This window comes from Molossus molossus, unplaced genomic scaffold (genome assembly GCF_014108415.1).
Source record: "Molossus molossus isolate mMolMol1 unplaced genomic scaffold, mMolMol1.p scaffold_m16_p_10, whole genome shotgun sequence".
In the NCBI taxonomy this organism is placed as follows: Eukaryota; Metazoa; Chordata; class Mammalia; order Chiroptera; family Molossidae; genus Molossus; species Molossus molossus.
The window spans coordinates 64,240,922-64,259,000 of NW_023425345.1; the positions used below are offsets into that span (position 1 = coordinate 64,240,922).

The window sequence follows — 18,079 nt, forward strand, 5'->3', positions numbered from 1 at the left end:
CAGTCAAGATGTTGAAGGGGACTTCAGTCATCTGGATACTTGACTGGAGCTGGAGGAGCCACTTCGAAAAGGTTACTCACATGGCTTTTAGCTGAAGGCTTTGCTTTCTCACTATGCAGGTCTCTCCTCACAAAACACCAGCAGGTTTCCTCCAGAGCAAGCGAACTAAGAGACACAGAACCACAGTCTTTTGTGATCTAGCCTTGGAATGACATAATGTCCTTCTGTCCTATTCTGTTGGTCACACCTACCAGACCTGATACAGTGTGGTAGGGGATTACCACAAGGGTGTGAGGACCAGGAAGCAAGGATTGGGGGACATCTTGGAAACTGTTGACCCTAGATATGTGAAACTGACTAAAGGAAACCTCACTTAAAATGAAGTTGGGAGGCCAGAAGGGGGAATTCTCACATATTACCACTAGACATCAAATACGCACCCCACCAGGAAGTAGTGCTGATTACAGACCCCAACATGAAGAGAGGCACCTTGCATTCCTAACGAAAAGTGTCTCTACTTTACTTCTCCAGAGAGAGGAAGGAACATTGTCTCCTTGCCCAACAGCAAGCCCAGGCAATGGGAACTGTTGCAACTCAGTGACTGAGAAGCCATCACCATCTAAACTCTTGTTTTCCTCCAATGGACTTTCTTTCAAAGTATCCCCTCCCCACTTCCTCCTGTTTCTCCATAATGTTCCTCTCCTTATTTGCTGGACTTGCCTATAGTTATTGCCGTAACATGCTTGTCCTGAATTGTAATTCTCTGCTATTCCCTAATAAACCCATTTTGCTAGTTAAAAATAACTGGCTGTTTCATTTTTAAGGTCAACAGGTAGCTATGGGGCAAAATGGTGGTTTTTGCTTTCAGCTTCAGCCAGTTGTTCCATAAAAGAACATGAATCCTATGTTGCTGGAATTTTTCATCTCTGGAAAAAAAAAAAAGCCAGAAATACAGATTTCTAAGTTAAATCTCATAATAGCATATATTGGCTCAGAATTTTAAAAAGTCGTGTGTGGGCCAAACAAAATACAAATGCAATCCAGATATAGCTTGTGAGCTGCCAGTTGCAGCTTCTCTGGCCCATAGCATAGTAGGCATATGTGGGTCCGGTTCCAATCTGTGCGGCTGTTTGGAGTGATACTTTGAGTAGGATTCCAAAGACAAGTCCAGGCTTCACCAGGAATGTGGACCCTGATCATTTAGTCGTCTGTACAGAAAGTGATGACGTATGTGGCTTAGATGGATCCACGTGGCCATATCAAACTAAGATGATTTTGAGAGAAAAAGGGAGTGCTATAATAATTACACTAACGTAGTAACCATACATTGGGACTGACTCAGGCAAACCAGGATATATGTTTGCCGCCCACATAGCCCTTCAGGAAATCACGCCAGTGTCATCCCTCGCTATTCGTTTCTATTCACTAGGCCGCACCAGAGCGCTCGCTGTTCTTGGATCACACGCTTCTAAGCCCACGGCCTGCGCTCCTGCTGCCGCCTACTCACGGTTTCCTCCTCATTCCCACTCCCTGTTTCCTCCTGGACTTCGACTTCTTCGAGTCCTAGCGGAAATGTCATTCCCCCTGTTGCTTTCACCTCCTCTCTTTCTTTCAAGTGAATTGCTGTACACCAGGGTTTTGTAGCATTTTATACATATCTTTAATGCAAACTTTCTCACAGCAACCCACACAGAGTCCACATACTGCTCATTTAGGACTCTCTTACCTGTATAAGCGTCTGGTACCAAGTAGGTGCTTCATAATCATTTATTAAAATTTTATTTTGAATCTCACCTCCATGCTTTAACATTCGCTGCAGGAGATGATAATCAATGGTGAAAATGCCAAGAGGGAGGTAGTGTAGGGACACAGAAAATCCACAGACTGGATAATTGCTTCTTGAACTACCATTAGCCTAAATAGCACCTGCAAAAAGTTCAAATTCTTCTCTTTCTTTTCAATTCTGAGTGCCCGGAAGCTTGAGAATGAGAATGAATACTATCACCCATGCTGTAGAGACTAAGAGCATTCGATGTTTGCATGTACCTATAAAAGTTATCACCCCGAGAAGTTCATAACTAAGGAATGAAAATCAATCCCAGACTACATTGGACATGTTGGAGGATTTTTTTTCTCTCATGTACGCACTAACATTTACTAATATTCATGTGTGTTATCAAAAACTGTGTTGGGGGAGCAGAAACTGATGAAGGGCAATGTTCTCCATGAACTCTCACGAATAAAATTAAACTACAAGGTGTTAAAGGGATAGTCCTGTGGGACTGAGATGTGATTTTGTTGGAGGTGGGTAGAGTTAATGGTAGGACACTATTAAATCCAATAAATTGTTGTTAATTTTCATCCTAAAGTCTGAGATAAGGTAGAGCCAATGATAATGACCTGGCACCCTTTCTATGGGGAGCCTTCATTTTGTCTCCTTCTGAATTAGGAGACTCAGAAAACTTGGACCAGTTCTGACTCTGGTCCTTCTTGGCAGGATGATTTGAAGTAGGTCTTAACGTTTCTCTGAACCATCTTTCTATTTAAGAGGGGGCTACTAATAATACTTATTCCACGCCCTGGCCGGTTTGGCTCAGCGGTTAGAGCATCGGCCTGCGGTCCGGAGAGACCTGGGTTCGGTTCCCGCTAAGGGCACGTACTTCGGTTGCAGTTTGTCCCTGGCCCTGGTTGGTCGTGCGGTGGCAGCCACTCGATGTGTCCCTTCACGTCGATGTTTCTCTCTCTCTGTCTCTTCCTCTCTCTCCCTCCCACTCTATCTGTACAAAAAATGGAAAAATGTCCTCGGGTGAGGATAAAAAAAAAAAAAAATACTTATTCCACAAGGTATGCGAAATACCTTTGTAGAAATACTTTGTATTTCTATAAGGTATGTGAAATACTTTGCAGAGTGGGATGAAGTCTACCCGTGGTAGTTAGGACTATTTTAGGCTGGTTCGCAGGCCGTGTTGACGAGGAGAGAGTGGGAGAGAGGAAAAGAAAGGAGAACCATACTTAAGCCGCCCCCAGGCCTCCTGTGACTGAAACCCTGGTTTATCCTATAATAGCAAGGTTAATAATACTACCAAATAAAGCAGGAGTATTTAAAAATTAGTCTGAGACATGGTTGGGTTTGCCAGGAAGGGTTGGTCCTGTCATCAGATGCTTTAAACCTGCGGCTGGTAGTCGGTTTGTTGCTCGATGATTGCCCACTTGGGAAGGGGTGAGCCGTTTCTGCTGGCTCCCATAGTGTTGATGATAGTCCTCACACTTGCCACTGGTTGTTTCCTTCTTGACTCACCTCCAGACCCAAAAATATCCTGCAGAAAACACACAGATTTTAAAAGTCACCCATCTCTTAACCTTGTGCCTTAACATGTCTTATGGAATAGCCAGGACGTAGGCTCTTTCCTGCCTTATTGTCCCCAACCTGTGTGGGAGCAAAAACCTTGACAGACTTTCTTCAGACCTTTCAAAAGAGAGGCAGATAAATGTAGGAGAGTTTCTCTCCAGTTGTGTGATCTTGGGCAGTTTCTCCTACTAGAGAAAGAAGGACGGTAATAATCAATGTGAGGGCTGATGTGAGCATGAGCACCAATGTAAGGAAGAGCACCTGGTACATTGTGAATATCCGACAAGTATAAGTGTTCTTACTATTATCATTAATATCATTAAAAGCATTTAGAACAAAGTGACATTTGAAATGATCCCTGGGAAGATTAATTTATACTTAATAGGCAAGAGGCTATCCATCGATATTTTCTGTGTGCTGATAGAGAAGAAAGTCCCTGCCCGAGAGTGAGAGACAAATGAGAGCACACAAAAATCTAAATAACAGTGTCATAGATGGAGGACACGTCGGTACACAGAAACTCCATCAAACAAGGTAATCCAAGATGGACAGAGTGTGCCTACAGTGTTGTTTGTTTTCAGTTGAGCAGCTGCCTAGGTGTAACTCTATAATAAACTGAAGGCAGCCTTACTTGATATTATTATGTCATGACCATGGAGTATGACAATGAGATTGTATCAGGACAGTGCCCTCAGGGAAGCTGGATGGAAAGCTGCCAGGGAAGGGGAGGAGGGAGAGATATGGAGGCTGGGGGAGGGGAGGGACAGCTATTCTAAGATTGTTCTCCCTAGAGAAGTTGATGGGGCCATCTTGTATCCTTAATGCAGCTTTTTATCTTCTGTGTCCCTCCTCCTCACGCTGGCACTGGTTAGACTTACAGAGATTGGAACACTGATTCCCCCTCTTGTTGTTCTGTTTATTCCAGGAACCAGAAAGAACAGGTGCTAATCTAGCAAGGAAGGGAGGCCTCGTGAGTGGTGAGAAATTGCACTTTTGGCTTATTTATAAGACCTTGCATTTTTTTAAATCCTCATTGAGGATATGTTTATTAATGTGTGTGTGTGTGTGTGAGAGAGAGAGAGAGAGATAGAGAGAGAGATAGAGAGAGAGAGAGAGAATCATCAATATGAGAGATAAACTTTGATTGGTTGCCTCCCATATGTGCCTGCCTGGGAAATCAAACTCACAGCCTAGGTATGTACCCTGATGAGGAATTGAACCCGCAAACTTTTGGTGTGTGGGTTGATGCTCCAATCAACTAAGCCACCTTGATTTTTGATGTTGCAAAATATCTCCTGGGCTTTAAAAATATTAAGTGAAACAATAAAAAAGTAATAAAGAATTTTTAATAGCCTAAGGTGGACAATATAGTGTCTCTGGTGAAAAAATTACAATGTAGTGTTAAATCATTCTTCTTCATAAAGATATTTTTCCATGAAGCATGAACTAGCAAAGACTGATTGAGAAAAAAGTTGTTGAATAATAGGTAATATTGGGAATTCTTAGGCTGTTGTGAATGGTTCAAAGAACTACAAAGTGATATGAAAACTGAGAGTAAATTTACTATTAATTTTTATTAATCATAGTCTGAAATTATTTTGTGTATGTGTTTACTTGTTTACTGTCAGTCTCCTCACTGGAATGGAACCCCAGCGAGGGAGGGCAAACGCTGTTTCTGTTTTCCACTGTGTCTCCCATCAGTTGTACAATGATGGGCATATTTTGTGGAATGACAAATTCATAATCCAGCCTCATCCACTGGCTCAAAATCACTCTTGTCCTAAATGTATTTCATTGCAAGTACTAACACGAGGTATCTAGAAATTGAAAGTTGAAAAACAAACAAGTCAAAACTCAATCCTGATCTGAAATTGTATATATGATAATCACAAATATATTCTTCAATAGATACAGATAGTGCGGATCTATATTTTCAACATCTGTCATTTACAAATAAATTATTCAGCATTATTAGATTACTTATAAATGACATCAATCAATTAGCACCGCAGGGCTGGGTCTTGAAGGATTTTTTAGAGATCAGATTGGTAAAGCTTTAACTCTTCATATTCCCCAGAAAAGATTAAAGTGATCTGGGCTCTCGCCAGGCTCCCTCTCCCACTTCTCTGTTCAAGATTTAATTAGTGTGCACATTATTTGGGCTGGCAGACCTCAGTAGAGGTAAGAGTTTAAGTGAAGTCTGGCACGTCCTGTTTTTTAATGGCAGCAAGTCAAAGGCTACCACCGTGACTGCTAAAGACTTTTTTTAAAAAAATTTCAGTTTTATATAGATGTTCCCGCTGGACCTTTACATATTAAAATAAATTATTGTCACTTATGTCAGTTTTGCTCTTCATTTGCTTGATGTATTTCATCTGCACTGGGAGGTATTCAGAATCACTGTTTGATCTATGGTATTTATTGTCACGCATTTATACTTTGGTCTCTCTGCAAACCTATAAAAAATATGCTATTTAAAGACATTAAAGGACAATTAGCATCCTGCATTGCCAAGGCATTTAGTTCTACAGATACCTCTTAAAGTTTAGTAAAACAAACACGTTTTTTAAATTGTCTAGATTAGGGTGAGAGGTTTGTCAAGGTTTGCTGCTCCCTGGTTTTAATTTAAAAAATATTTTATTTTATTTTATCGATTTTAAAGAGAGAAGAAGGGAGAGGGAGAGAGAGAGAGAGAGAGAAACATCAATTGGCTGCCTCCTGTACGCATCCTGATCGGAAATTGAACCTGCAACCTGGGTATGTGCCTTGACTGGGAAATAGTTTCAGGTGTGTAATATAGTAATTCAACATTTTTATACTTTACACTGTAATCACCCCACTAATTCTAGTAATCTGTCACTGTGTAAACGTATCACAATATTATTGACTATATTTTTCTTCTGCTTTTCACCCATCTCCCCACCACTCGCTTCTGGTAGCCATCTCTTTGGTCTCTGTTTCTGAGTCTGTTTTTGTTTTGTTTGTTTTAGGATTCCTCATAGTAGTGGAATTTGACTTTTTCCACCTGACTTATTTCACTTAGCATAATACCCTCTAGATCCATGCATGTTGTTGCACATGGAAAGATTTTCTTCTTTTTTTACCACTGTGTAATATTCCATTGTGTCTGTATATACACAGGGGAGGGCAAGAGTAGATTTACAGTTGCAAGTACATGAAACAGAGTTTATTCTTGTATTATTCTTTATTATATTATTTATTTGTATTACAACTATCAACCTACTTTTGCCCACACCTATATATACCACATCTTTTTTTAAAATATTTTTTTTATGTTTTAATTAATTTTTGGAGAGAGAGGAAGGGAGAGGGAGAGAGAGATAGAAGCATCAATGAGAGAGAACATCGATTGGCTGCCTGCTGCATGCCCCTCCCTGGGGATTTGGCCCACAACATGGGCATGTGTCCTGACTAGGAATCAAACCAGCTACCTCTTGGTGCATGGGTCAATGCTCAACTACTGAGCCTCTAGTGAGCAACATCTTATTTATCTATTCATCTATTGATGGATACCTAGGTTGCTTCCCTATCTTGGTTACTGTAAATAATGCTACAATAAATATAAAGATGCACATATCTTTTCAAATTAATGTTCTCATTTTTAGATAAATACCCAGAAGTATTTGGAATTGCTGGGTCACATGGTATATTTATTTTTAGTTTTTTGACAAAGGAGGTAAAAATATCCATTGGCATAATGACAGTCTCTTCAACAAGTGGTGTTGGAAAAACTAGACAGATACATGTCAAAAAAAATAAAACTGGACCATTATCTTATACCATATATAAAAATAAACTCAAAATAGTTTAAAGACTTCAATGTAGGCCTGAAACCATAAAACATCTAGAAGAAAACATAGGCAGTAAACTATCTGACATCAGTCAAAGTAATATCTTTTTGGACATGTCTCCTTGAGCAAGGGAAACAAAAGAAGAAAATAAATAAACAAATGGGACTACATCAAATGAAAAAACTTCTACATGGCAAAGGAAACATTCAACAAAACAAAAATCAACCTACTTACTGGGAAAATATAGTCGCAAATGATATATCTGATAAGGGGTTGATATCTAAGATATATAAGAAACTCATACAATTCAAGAACAGAAAAAGAAACAATCCAATAAAAAATGGGCAGAGAAAATGTAAAGATATTTCTCCAAAGAAAACATACAAGTGGCCAACAGACATATGAAAGGATGCTCAACATCACTAATCACTAGGGAAATGCCAACAAAAACCATAGTGAGATACCATCTCACACCAGTCAGATGGCTATTATCAAAAAGTCAATAAACAACACATTGGTGAGGGTGTGAAGAAAAGGCAGCCCCTTGCGCTTTGTTGATGGGACTGAACACTGGAGCAGCCCCTATGGAAAACAGGATGGAGATGCCTCAAAAAACCAGCATTGGATTTTAAAGGATAATAAATTCCCACCATGGCAAAGAAACACGTCAATAGCAGTGAAAGCACAGATGTTTTAAGGAGTTGCCTTGTGTAGAGTTCTTTGAAGTAGTACCCTTTAGAACCAGTCCGGAATTAGACATTTGTGCCTTGCTCCTCTTTGGTCCCAGGAACACAGGGTCAAGTTATTCAGAAGCATTTGAAGTTGTTTGGAGAACTGTGAAGAATTCCACCAGACTAAACAAATTATACATGACTTCAAGATTGATTCCAAAAGGTCTGCTGATGATAGTGTCCTTATCAAAGATAGCAGTGATGCTTTGGATAGAATGAATCATTGCTGCAAAACAATCTTATTTGAGAACCAGCTTCTCCTCCTTACAAATGGGATTGATCTGTGTGTTAGAAAAATGCTTCTGTTGTTTCTTCTCCTGTGCTGGAGACGTGAATGCCGAGGGAGGAAAGTGCTAGCAGCCATGCTTGTCAGGGATTAAGGACACTGAGCGTCCAACTTCTCTATTGTCCATGTTGATTCCTTGAACCTTTGTACTTGTCAGTCTGCTTTTCCAATCCCTGTTTCATGATGGACACCTAATTTATTCCTGGGAGTGGAGGCAGCATGGCATAGCAGCAAGAGCAAGAGTTTAGAGTCAGGGTTTAAATCTTGGCTCTGCCCAGTACTAACTACAAAATGTAGACAAGTCTTTTTGACTTCTTTCAGCCTCAGTTTATTGTCTACTAAAGAGGTTTAGTGATTCTTTTTATGATTTTGAGAACTAAATAAAATGATATACATTAAAGTGCTTAGTAGGTAATGAAATTATACTAAAAAGGACAAACAAATCCGCATATTGTGGTGCTGGGTAGGCTATCTTTAGGCACTCACATGCCAAAGATGGTTTTAAAAGGTTGCTGGTTTGGTAAATGTTGGGTTTGAAGTGCAGAAGACACTTAATTAAGACTCAGAGGATATGGAATCTACCATGGGCTCTACACTTAACTACTCTTGTCCTTTGGTTTCCAGTGAGCTGAAGTGTGACAATTGTGTCAAATGACTCCTAGAATCCCTTGTACTTCTAAAATTCCATGAATCTGTGAAGCCCAAAAGATGTAAATTTGAGGTGTGCCTGTGTTCTTGAGAAACTATGGTACCATGTATGACGTTCTATTCTGCAGAAAACACCATCCCACATCTTTGAGTTCTGCTGCACAAAGAGGGGTCCCTTGCAGCCATACACATCATTCAATACAACCTGCACATTATTCTCCATTCCATAGTCATAGCTGTTTTGATTAGGGGTGAAAAACTATTAGATGGTAGGTCTGTTAGATTCTCTTGCTAGACACTTGGAATTAGAATATGGGAAGTCTAGTTAATAGACAGTGACGCTGGACCTAGAAGATTATCAAGTAGGTGTTTAGAGACCGAGGGTACCATTTTGTGGAAGCCATGATGGGTCATGTGAAAGCAGAGTGAAGGAAGGCAATCTAGAAGTAGGTTTGATGGAAAAGGAAGAGAGAGAGAGAGGGAGGGAACAGTGAGGGGAAGATGGAGAAAAAAAACTTCTTTGGTCATTTTCCATTGCAGTCATTCACAGGCCTTGCTATTCTTTCTACAGTTGAGTTCTGTGAAGTTTCTTTATATAGTTGACCTTCGAACAATGCCTGGGTTAGGGGCCCCGACCCCCTGCACTGTCAAAAAACTGTGTATAAGTACAGTTGGCCCTCTGCATCTACAGATTCCCAACCACAGTTTGAAATAGTGTATTCTCTTTCACCAAAAGCAGACTTGAATGGCTTTTCTATTCTTTATGTCCAGCCATGTTGTAAGACATGGTGACACAGATTAGGAACTGGTAACATGGACTGGGAATCCTTCAGCAGCAGGGATTTTGTTGTGCTCCTTTTTGGAACAAGCATTTGACCCAGCATTCTGCACAAAGTAGGTGTTCAATGAATTTATACTGAAATGACATGAAAATCATATATTTGTATGTAAAATAATGGCATTTCTATAATAAGGGTTAATTTTAACAGATGATTATGTTTCAGGAAGCATTCTCTGAATCCTCCCAATTGGGCAAGAAACATTATTGAACACTGTCTTCACTGTGTCTTAGGACCTATTCAGACATAGCTCACTGTAGCTTTATTTTAAAGTGTTTGTTGAACTTACTAGCCCAGAATTGCTTTACATACTGTGGAGATACAAAGTTATATTCTATATAAGAAGCTTGCAGTATAACTTGAAAAATACAGATACAGAAAGAAAGAAAGAAAGAAAGAAAGAAAGAAAGAAAGAAGAGAAAGAAAGAAAGAAAGAAGAAAGAAAGAGAAAGAAAGAAAGAAAGAAAAGAAAGAAAGAAAGAAAGAGAAAGAAAGAAAGAAAGAAAGAAAGAAAGAAAGAAAGAAGAAGAGAAAGAAAGAAAGAAAGAAAGAAGAAAGAAAGAAAGAAAGAAAGAAAGAAAGAAAGAAAAAGAGGGAGGGAGGGAGTGAGGAAGGAAGGAAGGAAGGAAGGAAGGAAGGAAAGAAGGAAAGAAAGAAAGAAAGAACAAAGAAACCAACTATGGTGATTTGCAATGGATTTCAAATAGCTGGGAGAATGGAGGGTCAACAAGGTCTATATATTTAGAGAAGGTTTGTGGAATAACAAGGAGCTTGAGCTACTCATTTGAGAGCTGGGCAGAGAGATGGAAAAGGGGGACAAAAAGCCAAGCAAAGGCATGGGGGCAGTAATGAGAGTTGTTGTAGAGTACACACACTTAGAACTTAACAATTCACATTAAGAAATATGAGACGGAATGACCAAGTATGGGAGGCAATAGAGGATTATGGTTGAGGAAGCTGAATCTGGCGTTGGATCTCTTGAATTCAAATCCCAGTCCACACCTATCTCACCTCTTACTAGCGTTGTGACGTTGGGCAATTTATTTAATCTTCCTGTTCCTCAGTTTCCTCACCTGTAAAATTGAGGGTAATAGTATTCACCTCATAGTGGGGCTGTAAGGATTAAAGGGGTACTGTTTGTAAAGTTCTTAGATTAGTTCCTGGCACTTTGCACAATCAATGTTAGCTGGTACTATCTGTTGTTACAGGTATCTGGTCAGATAATAGATATCTGGTGGTAAGACCTAATCAAAAGAACTATCCTAAGCCTGGTCAGTTTGGCTCAGTGGTTAGAGAGTTGGCCTGCAGACCAAAGAGTCATGGGCTTGATTCCTGGTCAAGGGCATGTACCTCGGTTTCATCCCTGGTCAGGGTTGTGCAGGAAACAACCAACTTATGTTTCTCTCACATCGATGTTTCTCTCTCTGCCTCCCTCCTACTTTTTCTGAGAATCAATGGAAAACTATCCTCAGGTGAGGATTAAAAAAAAAAAAAAAAGAACTACCCTATTAATTTTGAACTGCCATATTTAATAGTAAATGCCTTGGTCATTTAGGAAGTCAGTTACTGTCTGAGTTCTTACTGAATTGTTGGAGCACTCGTAGGGATTGGTTTGGGCAGGAAAGAACATGGAATGAATGTGTAGAAGCCAGTGGAAGGTCTTGAGAACTAGGGGGAAGAATTTGGACTTGGTGAATAACTGCTGGGCATGGTTGTTTTTTCCCTGAGCAGGGAAGTGATATGACTAAAGTGAAAGAAGGAGAGACAGGGATAGGAGGCCCAGTGAGGACCTGAGGGAGCTATTGCAGTAATTCAGGTGTGAGGTGCCAAAGGCCATGGGCAGGGCAGTGGCTGAGAGCTAACAATGTGGTGGGAAACCTGAGAGACTTCAAAGCAATAGTGTTCACTTCTCATCACCTCTACTGCTGCCACCCTGGTCAAGGCCACCATCATCTCTTGTTGGATTACAGCAACGTCCCCCTAACCCCTCTTGCGTCTGGCCTTGTCTCCTGCAGTCTTATCTCAGCACAGTGACTCCTCTGTGCACACTGTGCGGCAGCTCCCACCTCACTCTGAGGACACGCTGAACTCCTCCCTGGGATCTCTGAGGGCTGCACTGGGCCCTCCACACCTCTGGCCTCATCCCCTACTGTGGGCCTGTGTGTTCTGTCCACTCCACAGAGCTGCCATCCCTGCTGTTCCTCAGACGTATCAGACCTGTTCCTGCCCCAGGGAACTGCCTGGGCCTCTTCTTCCCCGAGATCTCTCCAGAGCTCATTCCTTCACCTCCTTTAGGTCTCTGCTCAAATGTCCCCTTATTAGTGACATCTTCTTTCTCTACCTTGGCACTTTCTGTCTCCCTTACCCTGAATGACTTTTCCTTGCCTTATCACCACCTGACATGATTTCTTCATTTGTTCGTTGTCCACTTTCTCCATCAGAGTGTTGGCTCGAGGCCAGCAGATATCTCTGACTGTCTTCTTGCTCATTCACCCACAGGACCAAAAGAGCGCCTGGCATATGGGTGCTCAGTGAGTACGTGTTGCATGAACGTGTGAACAAAAGCAATCGGATTTGTTGTACCAGGCGCAGTGCTGGATGCCTCTTCAGAAGCTGCCTCATTTGCTCCTTGCAGTGACCCTGTCAGAACGTAATGTTCTCATTGTCTCTCAAATGATATGGAGGCACAGAGGCAGGAGGTAACCAAGAGCACAGAGCTGGTAAGTGAAGCAATCAAGAACTGTGTTCATCCCTCTGACTTGGTGGTGTCGTTAAGATGAGATGGGAGGCAGGGGTCAACGAGGCACCACGCCTTCTAGTCTCTGAGCAGAGGAGGAGCAGCGGCACACCCACAGAAATGGGGGTTCTGGGAACGGAGGCCAGTGTTTTGGAGAAGAAGTAATGAAGAAAGAAAAGATTGGGTCAAGGAAGTACTCAGGGGGAAATCTTGCTTTTAAGTAGGGTGACTAAATTATACATTGTCTGAGACCCTTCTGCGAGTGAAAGTGGCCACAGACATCGACTGGGACCGTCAGCAAAGGGGGACAATGGTCTCTGGATTCAGGGGTTTGAGGAGTTAGAGAGACAACACAGCTAGAGATTTGGGTGTCTCCCTGCCACGGGGGAAGGCATGAGGATTGGGTGTTTCATCATTAGGGTGAGGGAAGAGAGAATGTCAAGGCCAGTTTCGAGACCCTCCCACAGACAAGAGTAGGAGGAGAAAGAGGCCCCTGAAGGACTGAGAAGAACCAGAAAGGAGAAGAGGCACAGAGGCCAGGAGAAGGGTGGACAGGATGGAGGGGAAGTACAGAGGCCGCATTTTGCAAGGCAGCTAAAAGTAGGTCAGCTGGAACTTGGCAACAAAAACGAGATTAGAAAATCACTTGCTTTTTGATTTTGTAGCAAAATAATCTAGCTCAACAAAGTGCTAAAAGGCATTTAATTAAAGTGGATTAAAATTAATTTTCATTTGAGGACTTTTTTTCTCCTACTGCCCTCATTATATATTGAGACGCTTTGGGGTACTTTCAAAGCCTGGATCAGGAATGAGGGATTGATGCTCCAGCCTGAGGTTTTCTTGTGCCTCTGCATGGCCTGAGTCACTGAAAGGTCCTATATTTAGAGTGTCATTGACACAGATAAAATCTGGGCCCCAGTTGGAAAATACAAAAGCAAAAGGGGATACTTTAGTGTCAGGAAGATTGAAAATTGAGTCTCTAAACTAGTATAAGTAATATTGCCTAAAATCCGTTAATCTGTTTTTTCTTGGTAAACTAGAAATTTTGATAACTTCATTATCATTCAAGCAAATATTTCCTACCCTAGCTTCTTACTTCAATGAGAGGAGGAGGAGGAGAGAGAGAGAGAGAGAGAGAGAGAGAGAGAGAGAGAGAGAGAAGGGGAGTCAGCAAACAAACAAAACTCTAGTTTAAAACATCGAAATGATAGCATTGATAAAAATGCTGGTGAAGTAGACTTGACAATAAACTAATCTATCAACTGGTGGTCTGTCATGTACAGGTAAGAAGTGAGAACTAGACCACTAGGCAAAACATTTTTGGCTATCCAAACATGGTTAGTCCACTTGGTTCTAGCCAGAAAGGGTGTTTTCAAAGTAGAGTATGTGTGGATAGCACATGGTTTAGAGTTCTCAGTTTATTAGACAGTGAAGTCACATGACCAGGGTCCTGGAAACAGACTCTATCCCTTGCGTTCCCTGAAAGCAAGTATTAATAGTTGTGTTGAGTAGCAACATCAGGCAGAAGATATGCAGCAGGTCTTCCCCATAGTGTCTTTTTATCACAACCAAAGTGTTACTGAGTTGAGGTGATCATGACACAATTTCTGGAACAAAAGGAATATAAACTTGTAGGATTTCAAAAGGAGCAAAATCATTAACATTGAGCCAAAGCCCACTGGCATGCACCACAGAAATCAAATAGATATAGAGAACTCCTCTGAGAGGGAAAATGCATGACTCTAGGCTACCCCAGTACGAGATGCTAATATTAATACCTCAGTACTGGTTTTCACAGAAGCAGTTCATCTGCAGCTGGTTTTCAAGCCACATCTAATAAATGTGTGTAGCCAAGGCTGACCTTGAGCAAAATGAGGGCGCAGGAGTGTGTCGGGGCTCACCACACCCGTCTGCCCTTCTCATCCCCACCCTAAAGCCTGAATCTCTTAAGGAATGGAAGGTTTGACATCCTAGACAATACCCTGAGGCCTGTGGTATGACATTAGTCATGTTCAATACTCTCTTCCTTTTCCCTTTTATCACCTTCCTCCCCCTCCTCTTCTTTTGTTCCATGTTTTATTTCCTTGACTTGCTTTTTCCTTCTCTTTGACCATTGTTCTTGTCCTCTCCTGAGATATTGATATTTAATGAGAGATATTAATGAGAAAGAGAGAGAGAAAAGACCAGGGAGGAGGGTTATCTGTTGTCTAGAGATTGTAAATCTGTAACATGCCTGGAACACAGTAAGGTCTCAATAAATACTAGTTGTTTTTAGTATTTAAAAGTTTGCCCTTGGAATAAATGTCTTTATATCCAGGACAGTGATTTTTAACCATTTTCATCTCATGGCACACATAAACTAATTATTAAAATTCTGTGGCACACCAAGAAATATATTATATTTTTTTGCTGATCTAACAAAAAGTAGGTATAATTTTGATTGACTTACAAAAAATAATAATAGTAATAACTACTTACCCTTTTTGCTCCAAAGTGACTTTTTAAAAAGGTGAGGTACCACCTTGGCTGGTTTTGCTCAGTGGTTAGAGCGTCAGCCTGTGGTTCAGAGAGACCCGGGTTTGGTTCCCACTAAAGGCACATCGTATCTCATTTGCAATTCGTCCCTGGCCCCTGTTGGGGTCATGTGGGTGACAGCCAGTTGATGTGTCTCTCTCACGTCAATGTTTCTCTCTCTCTTCCTCCCTCTTTCCCTCCCACTCTATCTGAAGATAAATGTAAAAATGTCCTCAGGTGAGGATAAAAAATCAATCAATCAATCAATCAATCAATCAGGTTCCTATACTTGTATATAAGGATTCCTGGTGCCAAGAATTAACCAATCAGATGTAACCTTATTATGTGACTTGACCAATAAGATGCAACCCTATTAGATGACTTATGTACTTATGGTTCAAGACGGGACATTCACACCAGATGGCTATTGTTGTGTTGGCTGTTGTCAGTGTTTTATTTGACAGTCTAAGGGAAAAGAGGTCAGTGCTCCTGACTAAATAGTCAGGTATTGCATGTTTTAAAATTTTTTGTGACACACTGGTTGAAAATCACTGATCTAGGGTAATTAATCCATTTGGGTGGGGGTTCCTTCAATTCTCTTAAAAAGTTTCTTTCCCTGAGATTCTTTCAGGGTGGTTATAGGTATATGTGTGTGCATGCAGCAGTCATAACAATAACTAATGCTCCTTTTATGTCTGCTTAGTGCCAGGCACTCACGTAAGTGCTTTACAAGTTTTAATTCATTGAGTATTCCTAGCCACCCCCCTGTAGTGGATATATCTTATAATGGCTCTCAAGGAAGCATTACCTGCTCTTTTTTCCACACCTAGTCAGAATCAGAAAGACTCCATATCGTAGAATCTGGGCTCAATAATTAAATAGAAAGTGATGATAATATTATGGAACACTTTGCTTTCATAAATCCTGATCTGCAAACAATAGCTAAAGAAAATGACCCCAAACCTAGAATTAGTAAACCCGAGGCTTAGTGTGTTGTGGCTGAAATTATTCTTGATTGCAAACTTTAGAGAAAAACATTATAAAAATTTAGTATCATGTCAACATCCACCCAGAGAAAATTCCTGTAGCATTTGTGGTTTGATCATTATTTTAATGCTCTGTTTAGTGATTAATTTTTAAAAAATTTTCTCTGATCATAAAAGTAATATCATGTTCATGGTGAAAATTCTGGACCATGCAGTCAGAGGTAAAAATAAAAACAAAAACGATCCCAAACCCCATCACCCGAAGACAGCAGCTATTCGTTCACATTTTGGTTCAGTGTGAGCATGTTTGGCCTACACATTGTTTTAAAATGCTTTTCATATGAAAATATACATTTCTAGCATCTCTTGAAAAAATAATCAACTTCTGACCAGGCTGGACTCACATTCTTGCAGGGCAACAGCTGCTGGACCTGAGAAGCAGCTGCCACTCTTAGGCAGGGTAGGGCATATGCATTCCCTCTGTCCCAGCCCCAACCACTCTCTCTTTTTTATTTGTACTTGGCCAGCTTCATTTACTTGTTGTTCTTAAGCCTAGTGCATAAAACTATATATTTTGGATTGAGTTTTCTCTTAGTTTAAAAACAATTCTAGCCCTACATTCAGGTCCAAAGTTATATATTTTGAGGGGTGGTTGTGGTAATAAAGGGTGGGGGTCTTTGGCCTCTTGAGGGAGAAGGTGGGTGAGCAGAGATCTTTTTCTTCTGGCTTCTGCTCTGTCTCCAGGTGTATCTGAAATTTAAACAAGCTCTACATTCTGGGGGATAGATTTCCTTAAACACCTCCTAAATCTATTCTGCGTGTAATTTATACAACTTTGGCCATATTCCTGTGAAGTAATAAAACTGACTTCATTATGCTAAGAAATTACTTCCTCCCTCTCTCTCTCTCTTTTTTTTTAGGCCTACGTCTTTGCATTTGACCCAACCACAATGACATTATAAATACTTACCCATGTTATTAAAATTATTTATAAACATAAATTTTAGTGGCTGATCAAGGTTCCTTTATATGGATATATCACATCTTCCTGACCTTCTTTTCTAGTGAGTGAGGGCTCAGTGAGAGTCAGTTCCAGTGGGAAGACCTGTCCATTGATGGGGAAGAGAGGAGACGGGCGCTGTGAGGATAGGGTACCGATAAAGAGACTCTAGAATTGGTTACATTCAGGGACAGAAGTCTAAGATGAGCAGAGTCCAAAATCAACAGGTTCGATGACAGTTGGGGGCCAAGAGGCACTGTCATAAACCTGCAGGAGGTCAGGGAGCAAATGACCAAGAATGAGGAAGCCAGTGGATGGGAAAGTGAATCCACTGTAATCTCTGGGTGCAATCATAATTTGTATTTTTTGGTTTTGTTTTGTTTTTCTTTTTCAACGAGATTTCCATGCCTGCTAGGTAAATTTTAAAGAGCTGATGCTGGGTATACCATAATTTATCCATTCCCCTAAAGTTGAACATTTAGGCATTTCCAACTTTCCACTTAATAAATAATGTTGTGATGAAAATCTCAGTGCATAAAACTATGTATTCTAGGTTATCACACTTTAGGATAGATTAGTGAAAATGGAAGAAATACTTATTCTTTTTATGAATATTGGGATATACTAGCAAAATATTTCCATAAAGGTTGTTTGTACTTATACTCCCATTAGCAGTGTTTGTATGTTCTGCTACGGCCCCTTTAAATTAACTTGGTCCACCCTATAAATCTTTGAGCGAAACACTGGCATCCATACTTCATATCTAGAATTTTTCTAGGCTATTGGCTTTCACATTTTTTGACCATGATCCACAGTGAGAAGTAAATTTTAAAAGTGACTTAATATGTATGAAACACACGCTTTACAAAGCAATCACTTGCCTTTCCTCTATGTGATGTACTCTGGCAAGTCCATTCTCTTCTAATTTAATTTTTAAAATAGGCTAATCATGACCCATTAAACTGATGTAACTACTCTCCAGTGTGCCATTACTCTTAGTTTGAAAAGTATCATTCTTGGACAATTTCTGTTTTACAACTTGATTTGTTAGGTCTTCAGCTTATCTCTTTTCTCCACTCATTTAATCTCCAGAGTTCCATCCTTCAACAATCCCTTTAAATTGATCATCTGTTAAAGATTTGTTCATTGGGATTTGACCATCACTACCCTCTGAGGA

The 18,079-nt window shown here is 40.5% G+C and overlaps 1 long non-coding RNA gene across 3 annotated transcripts in view; it reads left to right on the plus strand.

The window, feature by feature from the left end:
- Positions 1-18,079, plus strand: part of LOC118624536 — a 130,292-nt gene that overhangs the window by 59,334 nt on the left and 52,879 nt on the right. Inside the window, exon 6 of one of the 3 annotated variants that reach the window (XR_004958376.1) lies at positions 12,165-12,385. The exons of the other annotated variants lie outside the window; for them this stretch is intronic. This is a non-coding gene — a long non-coding RNA (uncharacterized LOC118624536). The remainder of the gene's footprint in view (positions 1-12,164; positions 12,386-18,079) is intronic. 3 annotated transcript variants of the gene reach the window in all.